Genomic DNA, 11,105 nt, shown 5'->3' on the forward strand with positions numbered 1-11,105 from the left:
CCTCCCCCACCACCCTCCGACCTACGGTTCACGTGCTACACAAAGTACAGGCGCTTACCTATATACTATATGCATTGCGTTGGGCATTATTATATTTTACACTGCGCAGGATATACGTATATCCTGCGTGGACGACAATGGCAGAGACGCAGGAGCAGCTGTTCCACGCTGCCGGCTGCATATACGCACTTTGCACGCGAATAAACAGCATATTTCACGGTTGACGACAAGTTGCGCCAGTTCGTCGACGCGTACCAACCGGATGACAAACCGTAGGTGTGCGCATTAAATAATATTAGCCCCTCTTACCACGGACAAAAAAGAGCCCCCGGCACATCGCATGTTGTACACGCATTTAACTCGTCGCGAATTCTCGATTGAATTATCTAAATCCGTTTTTCTATACCCGTCTACTATGGAGACTTGCTGCGCCGGACGGTTTTCTTCATTCTCACTTTTCACGGCGGCGTGTTTACCGAGATTTTTAAGGGCGGTTTCCCTATAATTCTGATAAGGGACGGGTGGGTTAGTGAATACCTACCGGATTTATTGAGATATTATTGCACAATACGATAACTTCATCTGAATATATATGGTATTTATAATACGAATAATAAGTATAACATCCCCCGATAAAATATTTCACTCCACCACGCCACTGACTACGTCGCATAGTACAACTTCAATACGTTCTACACAAATATTATATAATATTATGTGCTATTGTAGACAAGTGATTATTGTTTCATTTTTTTCTTCTATACATTCGTTGTTGTTGTAGGGGATAAACTGATGTATATTTTTCTCACTATTAATACACAGTGTACAGCGTGTACACACAACGTCTAATGCAATCTTTGTCCACAACAGCACAATTAATAGGACCCGTAATGATTATATCGCCTATATGCTGTTTACATTATACCACGGTGGCCTACGAAAACGTTATCGCATCGCTAATTTTACCGATGGTTTACACAGTTGGGGATTGATGTACAATTGTTTATAATTGCACCGGAATCAATCGACCAAAGTTGTGGTGCTACGTGCATTTACCCCTACCCCCAAATGTACATTTAGAAGTTTTCTGAAGATTTACAAATATTTACAATTAATTCACAAAATTCTTTGCAATAGTTTTGGTTGTTTTTCGCATAAAATACAAACTTCGATAAAATATAGGTAACAATATTATGTATATGTCGTACCTATAGTCGTATTAAAGGGTGTGGACCGTCAAATGTATGAAAGCTGCGATTGCAACACGCATTGATTAGAGTTAATTAGGGGGGAGGAATTAATCATAATTTACTAAAACGACAAGTTTTCCCACTGAATATATTTTTTCTGGGCGGTCAACTGCCCCCTCTTGACCCCCCCCCCCCCCCGAGTCCAGCGATGTACAAAATATTATAGCGGGATAGATACAGAGACAAAACAGTTATTTGGTGTGACATAATATAGCTAAACCTAAAGGTCAATAATAGTTCCTGTAGACACGAACCCAATAGCTCTTTGACATGCAAATATTAAAAACAATAATTACTATAATACGCCATTGTGTGTTTGCTACGAGTGACGACGATGCGGGAGACGTCCAAGAGAGCAATATTGCAGTGCAGGCGTCGGAAATTATTTTTAAAGACCCGAAAAGGCACAACTGTGCATTACACGAAATCACGTTTATCGAATCGATGGCGTTTGGTCGAGAATTCACTGGACGACACTCGTGAAGACAACGCGGCGCGACACCACCCGAGTCGTCGGGACGTCGGAAACTAAAATTCAGTTTTTTTTGTTTTTACCTAGAAAACACAAAAACGGCTACAATGGCGGACAGGGTCGGTTTCGGTACATTATACAAGTCGTTTGGATATGATTAGCGGTTCGTTATTTCCTCATGATATATAAACACGTGTATATTATAATATGATATACACGGGACGTCCTGTGGGCCTATATTTTCTTAACAAAAGTATTATATATATATATATATTGCAGTAAACGCCACAACGAGAGCACATATGGTGAAAATAAGGGCACACAGGAAGACGGATCGTATTTCACTAATCTGACTTATTCCGGCGCGCCCGTGCAGCGTAGCCAGTTTTGCCGTCCTCCGATCGACCTCAGATGATTTCTTATCTCACGTCACTCTCCTCAACGATGATAATAATAATATTATACAGGTAAGAACCACGCGCAGTTACCACCGCGGTGGTAAACACAATAATATATAATAATAAATTATAATATCATATGATATTAAACAACAGCGCAGAAGTCGTGCAAACAGACGTATGCTACGCTGCATTATGCGTGGGGAGGGTATTGTGCCTATAGACCGCAGGCTGCGGGAGCGGTGGTAAAAGCGTTGCAGGGTTGGAGGGGGCACACGGCGACCTTTGGCCACCGGTCCGAATGCTTAAGCAAGGTTTATAATGACTGCCGGCTAATTGCATGCAATTACCTGCAGGTGCACGTCATACATTTACTATTATACTTGTACGCGATTTCCCTCACCCTACATCGTTTTAGTCTCGACAACAAGTCATAGAGACGTCCGGAGAAGAGAGACGAAATTAAAGAAGCAGAAAACGGCTGTGGCGTGGAGGGGGGCGTGGAGACATGTAAACCGCCAGAAACGATATCGTATATACAATATTTCGACGACACGATGGCGCGGAGGAAGGTCCCGCGGGCTTAATTTCTGTATCTTTTGTGCAGCCGCACGCCCGTCCGTCGTCAGCCCCGAGCGTTTAGGGGTTGAAAGCGGACGCGAAAGGGTTGACCGGTTTGTGCTATGCGCGTCATGAATAAACGAAACATAAATTCATCAGGCAGCAGTGTTCCCCACATAGCAGTTTAAAGCCCGCCGAGACCCGAATTAATATGCAAAACTCGACGGATAGGTATATTACACTATATAGTAGTATATAGGTGGCTGCATATGTATATATATATATAACTAGGTATTTATATATTATGGTTGTCGTAGAGGTAGAACAGAGCGAGAACGACGCGCTGGGTGGAGAGACGAAGATAGAGTGAATGAGAGTGAGAGTGACTGACTATGGGACCCCTTTTGCCGTGTTCGTTTCTTCGTGCACAATGCGTATATATTATATTAAATATATATGGTGAATGACAATACCACCTCCGGGTTCCGTTATATTAAATCCGACGATCTCCTCTCCTCCACCACCACAACCTCCACCGTCAGCGCTCAGTCTTATAGTGTATATAATATTATTATATTATATTATATATCGCAAACGGACGTGAATTTCGGGCCCCGATAAACCCCCCCGCGCCCCTATGCATACGCGTGTATAACCGACAAATACCACCGTTACGCGATGTTATATGTTATATATATTATTATTGTTATTATTATTATTGTAAGCGACGTCTGCGTGGTAAATTAATCTTTATAGTACGTTTTTTTCTATCAGTAACCGATTCCTGTGGTTTTTTTTTTTTACTTCTATCTGTTATTGGACACAACCTAAATATATTGTCTCGAGCAATGACTTTCGCACCCGAAGAGGAAATATTATTATTTAGGACCTCGCATTATTTACCACAATATTATTAGGTAGGTATATGTCGCGAATACTGCGGCGCGTTTCAATAATAATATATCTCCATAATACAATAGTAGGTATTGACGGGTTAATGAATGCACATTGCATTAATGCACTATATTATTTCGTTATTCAAATAAATATATAACGTCCACAGAGTGAAAACACTAAAGGTCGTCGCGTCTGAGCGCAGCAATTAACACGCGGCGATAACATAGCTCGTTAATTATGCATATTATAGTACTTATATAATATTTACAAGTTACTATTATAATGTTATTATTAAGGCGCGGATGTCGTATCTAATAATAAAAAACTAGTAAAATTGATTGCAGCAGGTATTGCACTAAAAAATTAGTGTTAATGTTTTTTTTAATTTAAAATTCACATTACCTATACTTCAAATAAATATGTAATAAAAAAATCGTTTATTAAATCAAAGCAATATAGCGTGAACGAAATTGAAAAATAGTTAAAATAGTTCTAGAATTCCTAAATTCAACAAAATGTCTATACAATTAAAAAAATTGCAATTAAACATTTTATATTTTGTTTCTTATATACTTACATAAAACGCATTTAAATTGTACTTAGCAGTAAATACAAGTATAGAAGAAAAGTTACAAATATGACTATTATTAATGAGAGTAGGTAGGTATACTAAGTGGTAAAACGATTTGATCATCTATAGACGGGAGCGTAATAAACATACAGTACTATAATATACCCTAATGCTGTCACATAGCGTATACGGTTTGAATTGGAATTTCGAGTATAGGTCAACAATATAATATTTAGGTATACGCTATAAGTGGTCACAATAATAATAGGTTTGTTGTAAACAAAATATATGAGTTACGACAAAAGAATGCATTGAAAATTATTATTACTGAAACGCTGTATTATATTATATAATATAAAGGTTGGTACACACAAACGAAATCGATCTGTAAACGAGAGTCATCATCGGCAACAATGCAAATAGAATATATTTGACATGCGAAACTATTAGAATAAAAATTAACTAGAGGAATCCTACCCGATACTTAAACAATAATAATTTACGACAATTAAAATGTTAAATGTTATCCGCAACGTCCGTAGAAATCCGATGACGGTTTCTCAATTGTCCGGAAAATACTTTGTCGTACACCGGATGTACCAGTTATACACTTGTGCCATTTACAGTTTTACCGACTTTTTGCCATTGGTAACTCGTGGGTAGAGTTGTGTGACTGGCGACGGCGAGACGAGATTAAATCCAAGCTACTGCTTTATAATAAGTACTGCAACCCGGGGCCAGTGTTGGACATCTCGACGCTCGGCAACCGTTAACAAAAAAAAACAGTGGTCTGCAAACTATATTTATTAAATAGTATCATACTCCCACGGACTAAGGTAGACAGTGAATGAGATGATTATGCTATATTATATATTTTTTCAATACAATATATAATATAGTTTTCGGACCACTGTTTAAAACCACAATAATACGGTTACCGAGTGCCGAGATGGATTATAATGAAATGGTCATAAAATTTATATTATTATAATATGATCTCCAGGAGTACCTATAATGACATTATGACATATTTTTGTGCAACTTTTTAACGAAACAACACACGTGCGCCGGTCGGTTCAAGGAGATCGTAAAAAAGTCCAAAACAACAACAACAACAATAATAATAATATACAATCCACTTTTGGATCAATGAGCATGATCTATGTGAGAACGACGCAACCAACGTACTATGTCGACGCCGCCCAGTGCTACCATCGCGCGTACAACGCAAACAACACGTATTCGTCGTGCGGACGACTAAACGCAAAACGAAAACACACCACAGAAACAAAGACAGGTAATAGAAAGAATATTATTATCATACGAATATTATTGAAACCTAATTGTTTGACCAGTATATTAATCAGTAGATCGTTGAAATATTTTTTGTCACACATCATGATAACACGTAGTTATATAAATTTAAAAAAAAAAATAATAATAAAAACGTTCTTTAGCGAAAAATGTAACGTTACAATATTTGTTTCAATAAATTTGATAAATTAGAGTATTTTAGAGTATTCCGATACGGTAAAAATTCAGACGACACGAACCCATATTTAAATCTAACAACTCAATTTTTAATAATAATATTACCAAACAATATTTTTCAAACGAATCGGATACGACATTAGTTTTTGCTATACGTGAGTTATTGTGCGAACAAGATAATCCAAATATTACGAGTAATTATCAAAATTATTATCGTGGAATATTCGGATATTAATCGTGGAGTGACACTATAAGAAAATATGATTACGGGTGTATTATAGGTATGTCGTTATTGGCTGTGGAAAGACACGAGCAAAATAACAACAATAATAATAACAATATAATGTTTAGACGTAAGCCCCTGCTCGGCGCCTGAATTCTTGCGGTCAAGCAACCGCACTTGCACGCCGTCAACCTGTGCGGCGTCACCTATTTTGGTCGGGCGTAACCGCTTACCCGAGTAAAATTATGGGAAAATAATAATAATATTATACTCGACCGGATAACGTTTTCAGTAAAAAGCGATCGAACACGGAATTAAAAATGTGGACCAACAGTTGTATTATTACTTCGATACGATAAAACAATAGACAACTTAGCTACTCTAGCAGAAATAAATCTCGACTATTTCGGAAACGTATTTGTCGCCTGCGACTTTTGAATGTGGAAAAAATTGCTGTCACTATAATCTAAGGTGAATTGTATAGGCAATTTCACAGGCAATCGTGCGCCGGCCGTTCGGTCGTAAGCTGACATATTATTGCCTTAAAAGTACGAGGGGATTGTTATTCTGCTCACACGCATGAGTATAAAAAACTTTTTCTGGTGGTAAACGGTAAAAAAGTCTGGGGAAGAAAAGTCTGAATAAAAAACTATTTTATTAAATTTCATTTCATATTTTATCGTTATAAATCATTTGTCTTTCATTTATTATTATTATTATTAAAGAACAGCGGTCTGTACAAATAATTTTATTTTAACAGGATTGAATCGGATTGAAATTACATTGAACGGCGCGTAGTTATGGGTGTAGTAATGCCTAATACCTACCTGTTCCGGTGAGTATGAAAAAAATACAGAAAGTCGCACACGCGCACTTGGAAAGTTGAAAATTTTTTTAATTGATATGGTATTTACCTTTTTACCTACTATATTATTATGTTAAAACTTTCGCCAACAAGGTTATCACGTTGACTATAAAACGACAAATTGTGGGTAAGTTGTAAGTATAATTATTTCGATACCGAACCCAAATTCCCCCGTAACATCGGGTGCGCCAAAAGTCACAACAGCAGTAATAACAACAACAACAACAACAACAATAATAATAATAATAATATAGTATCGTTCGTGGCTCGTCGGCCAGCGGACAGATGGTGCCACGGGATATTTTATCGCCTCGAACAAAGGCCTTATTTCGACTGTGGCTGGGTGGAGCCTACGGGTCGAAGGGACGATGCATCATCCGTCAACTGTCAGCGGAAACCATTGCTGGCAATCATGGCGATCGGGGAAACCATCGTTGAGAGGCGGTGGCGGGAGGCGTGTTATATTATATTCGTTACGAAAATCCCATCGAAAACGTTTTGTCGCGATAGATTAGCGTTTGTGTCCGTCGTGGAGTTTTTTTTTTTTAATATTACAATCGTCTCCGCATATTTACACGGATGGTGAAAAATATAAGTAGGTAGTTGATTTCCGACAAAACTACTAAAGTGTTAGGTACTGGATCAGTAGCGACGAAGGACACGATTGAAAACCAACGAAAACCATGGTGTTCTCTGCAGCAGTAGATATTATTATGTGGAGTCTGTGTGTTTGTTTTGTGAAAACGACGGAAAAAACGGTGTTCTGCGAACGATCGAAAACCCGCTGAAATATGTTCGTCTACTATATTATAATACTGCAGGTACCGACCATATTATCATATTATTTAATTTTTTATGTCGTTCACAAATCACGCAGTTATTACGACGTGAGATGGTTTTTCTAATTGCATATTGGTATACAATAAACTGCAATCGGATAAATCGTCGTTTACTGCAGTGTGAATAATATGCAATATAAATTTCGTACGCCACCGTCGCCAAGGTGTAAAATAACGACGACGTTTAAGATATTTTATGTACCCACCGCGACCGTGGTGTATGTATATATATATATATTATGTACACGACGTAGGGAGAGATTTTATCGTCCCCTTTTCCATTCCGCGCGCGTGCGTATAGGTACTACCGTACAATGATATTACGGAGCCATAAAAACCACAGCGCTTTCGTCAACCCATTCCTCGCGAGAGCAAATTATCGTCAGCGTTCTTTACGACCGTTTAATAAGTCGTAAAAACGCTGTTTCAACACCAAAAACGCTGCCACCACCACCACAGCCGACGTCCTATAATTTAACGCACAAGTTTCCGCGGCGACCGACTGTACATATATATATTTACGGGTGTGTATACATAAATAAAATATAACTCTTCCCGCGGTCCAGAGATTACACGGCACAATAATTATCAAGGAAAACGAACGGAACAAAAAAAACACCAGCCTTAAATCGACCGTGCAAAACTGTACGCACCAGAACCTCGCCGCGAACGAAATGTAATGTTTTAATTTATAATGATCGCCATGCGTTCGGCGACCGAGATTTTTCACGCGAGTTAAAAGACAATCTATATAATTATTGTTATTAATTATATTCTCTATGCGCATTTCGAGATTATAATAATATTACACACACACACACACACACACACACACACACACACACACACACACACACACACACACACACACACACACACACACACAAACACACCGATGCTGCAGTTCAAACAGACGCGCGTAAATAATTGTGTACCGAAATACTATTATGTTATAAGTGATGTTTGCCGCCAACTCTTTATCTACAAATATTTTTACTATACAACACCGCGGCACCTATTAAAATGAATGCGTCGGACGCGTAAACAAAGCGTTTGATTCAAACCCGAAAATTTGTCTAATTTGATTGGCCACGTCCTTATAGATGATATATTATATTATGTTCGTCTTATTTAGGTTAAACACAGAAATCGTCAAGAATAATAATACTTCTAAGAACAAGTGGTTTAAATAATAATAAAAAAAAAAAAAATAATATAGCTCTGGTACCTAATGAAATTTAAAAATTATATAAATGAGGAATATTGGTAAATATTACGTTACCTATAGCCTATAGGTACCTATTCTAATAGTTAACGCAAAAGGAAATAAGTTACGTTATAACACTAAATGTATTGATGTAATGATTTAAATAATTAACTTCGCTTTTTAATTTGTTTATGCCAAGCCCCAGGCAATTATAACAAGTGCTAAGAAGAATTGTGTATGTTATTTATATAATATTTTGTTGGTTGCAATAATATGCAATTTGAGAAATCACCGAATTTATAGAAAAGGTATTTTATTTTTCATAGTGATATTTATATTGTCACTAAAAAAAATTATTCGATGATTTGGTTCTATATAAGTAGGTACCATTAAAAAAAATGAATAGTTTTATTGACATTAAGTTAAATCTTCAACTAATCTTCAACATCATGTCGTATAGAAATGAAGTTGTAATTTATAATATACCTATATTATCTAATGTGATAGGTATTATGTAAATGTACGTATTATATTTCATGTTTTAAATTATAAATTACGTATTGGTAATTTAACATAAGATATATTTTACTGAATTGTATTATGGCATAAGCCTTTAAATATAGAGAACTGTACCGCCTATTCTATAATCAAGATTCATAAATATACGGAACAGAAAACCAGAAATGTTGAATGATCGTTTAGTGTTATTTTGCTTACTTATTTATAAATTTATAATTAAATTATTGGCAGTTATCATCATTGTTTAATGCAAATGTATTATGCTGTATATCCACACCAATAAATGTGCAGATAGACACTTTAAAAAAAATGTTAATGAATTACTAAACGGCAAACTACAAAAATAAAATAAAAAATATTTATAGATATTTCATAGCTAAGCCAAAACTAGTTATGCAAATGCATATTATGCGCTTCAAAATATTATATTATTTGTCAATAAATAACGCTTACATTTTTTAAGCTACAAACTACTTTATGGATGTATAGTAATAAATTAATAACATACAAAAATTCGAGTTTAAATTGATTTAGATAATGTAATAATTAAAATATATAAAAATGATTGAAACATGATACTGTTATTACAAGAAGTTTTAAAATGTTTGACGTTATATATTATTATGATAATTCATACTACCTAGTACCTATGTTTAAGAAACACGAAACTGTTTAATTATACCTACATGTACGTATACCTATCTAAGTATTATAATTTTATATTATCATATGACGTTATCGTGGTGTCAAAAAATATTTATAAATATTTTTATAATATTATATTATACCTATAATACCTATACTGTTTAATAATTTTTTTTACAAACACGCCAATAGTACCTATAGGTATCTACTATATATTTAAAAACAAAATAAAAATAAACTTACGCACGACAAGTCTGCAGTTTCTCAAATAAAAATATATCGTTCTATAAAAATTATACACAATTATTACATTATATAGATACTGAATTCCTAGGTATCCAATAAAAATTTAAAATTACTTTTTAGTTCATTATAATATAATATGATGGTTGAACAATGTAAACAAAAATTACAAAAATTGGAAAAAAAATTACCTGATTATTGTTTTTTGAAATGTCAAAAGAAAAGCTCACTTAATATGACTACCGAATATACGGCGACGATGACGTTAACGATAGATAATGTCATAACGAAGTAGAAAAACCGACTGCGATGCTGCTGCAGTGCTTACACACGATGACCGCAGATTTCCGAAAAAATCATTTTCCCAGCGATTCTCAGAACCCCCATCGGGACCCCCGCAGGATTTACAATTAAGTGATTAAAATTTTATTGTCCCTCTAAACGGACGCGTCGTGTGCGCGCCACGATGATAATATATTAATAGGATAATGTATCGCTAAGAGAATAATGGGATAAATACGCTATAACGATATTATAATATTCGTTTTTAATTATGTGCGCGCCCAACTCTCGATTGAGACGTCAACTGTATTATATACCTACCACCGTGGCAGGATACCGTATAATATTACTATATATAATTACTTTATATATATATACATACAAAATATATTATTATACAGTATTTAATATAATATACACGGGACCCCGCATATGGGTTGTGCGGTGGTGGTGACGAAACTTGATAGTCCCGCAGGGGTCGCCCCGTTGGCGGAGGGTACGCGGCTGCTATTAAAATCATTGATGTCGTAAAATTATTTAGGTATACGCTCGAGCCTTTGATTTATCGCGCGCGTTTCTGCGGGATAAACAATAGTATATACGTGTGGCGAAGTGGATTGGAAAGTGCACAGAGAGAAAACT

General features: G+C 35.9%; 1 protein-coding gene across 12 annotated transcripts in view; it reads right to left on the bottom strand.

The window, feature by feature from the left end:
• Positions 1 to 11,105, bottom strand: part of LOC100167267 (homeotic protein antennapedia) — a 217,155-nt gene that overhangs the window by 19,373 nt on the left and 186,677 nt on the right. The window contains exon 1 of one of the 12 annotated variants that reach the window (XM_029488500.1): positions 1,547 to 2,272. The exons of the other annotated variants lie outside the window; for them this stretch is intronic. The gene's annotated coding sequence lies outside the window, so the exon portion shown is untranslated. Of the gene's footprint in view, positions 1 to 1,546; positions 2,273 to 11,105 lie in introns of those variants that run through there. 12 annotated transcript variants of the gene reach the window in all.

The sequence above is a fragment of the Acyrthosiphon pisum genome, chromosome A1, assembly GCF_005508785.2.
Source record: "Acyrthosiphon pisum isolate AL4f chromosome A1, pea_aphid_22Mar2018_4r6ur, whole genome shotgun sequence".
NCBI classification, from domain to species: Eukaryota; Metazoa; Arthropoda; class Insecta; order Hemiptera; family Aphididae; genus Acyrthosiphon; species Acyrthosiphon pisum.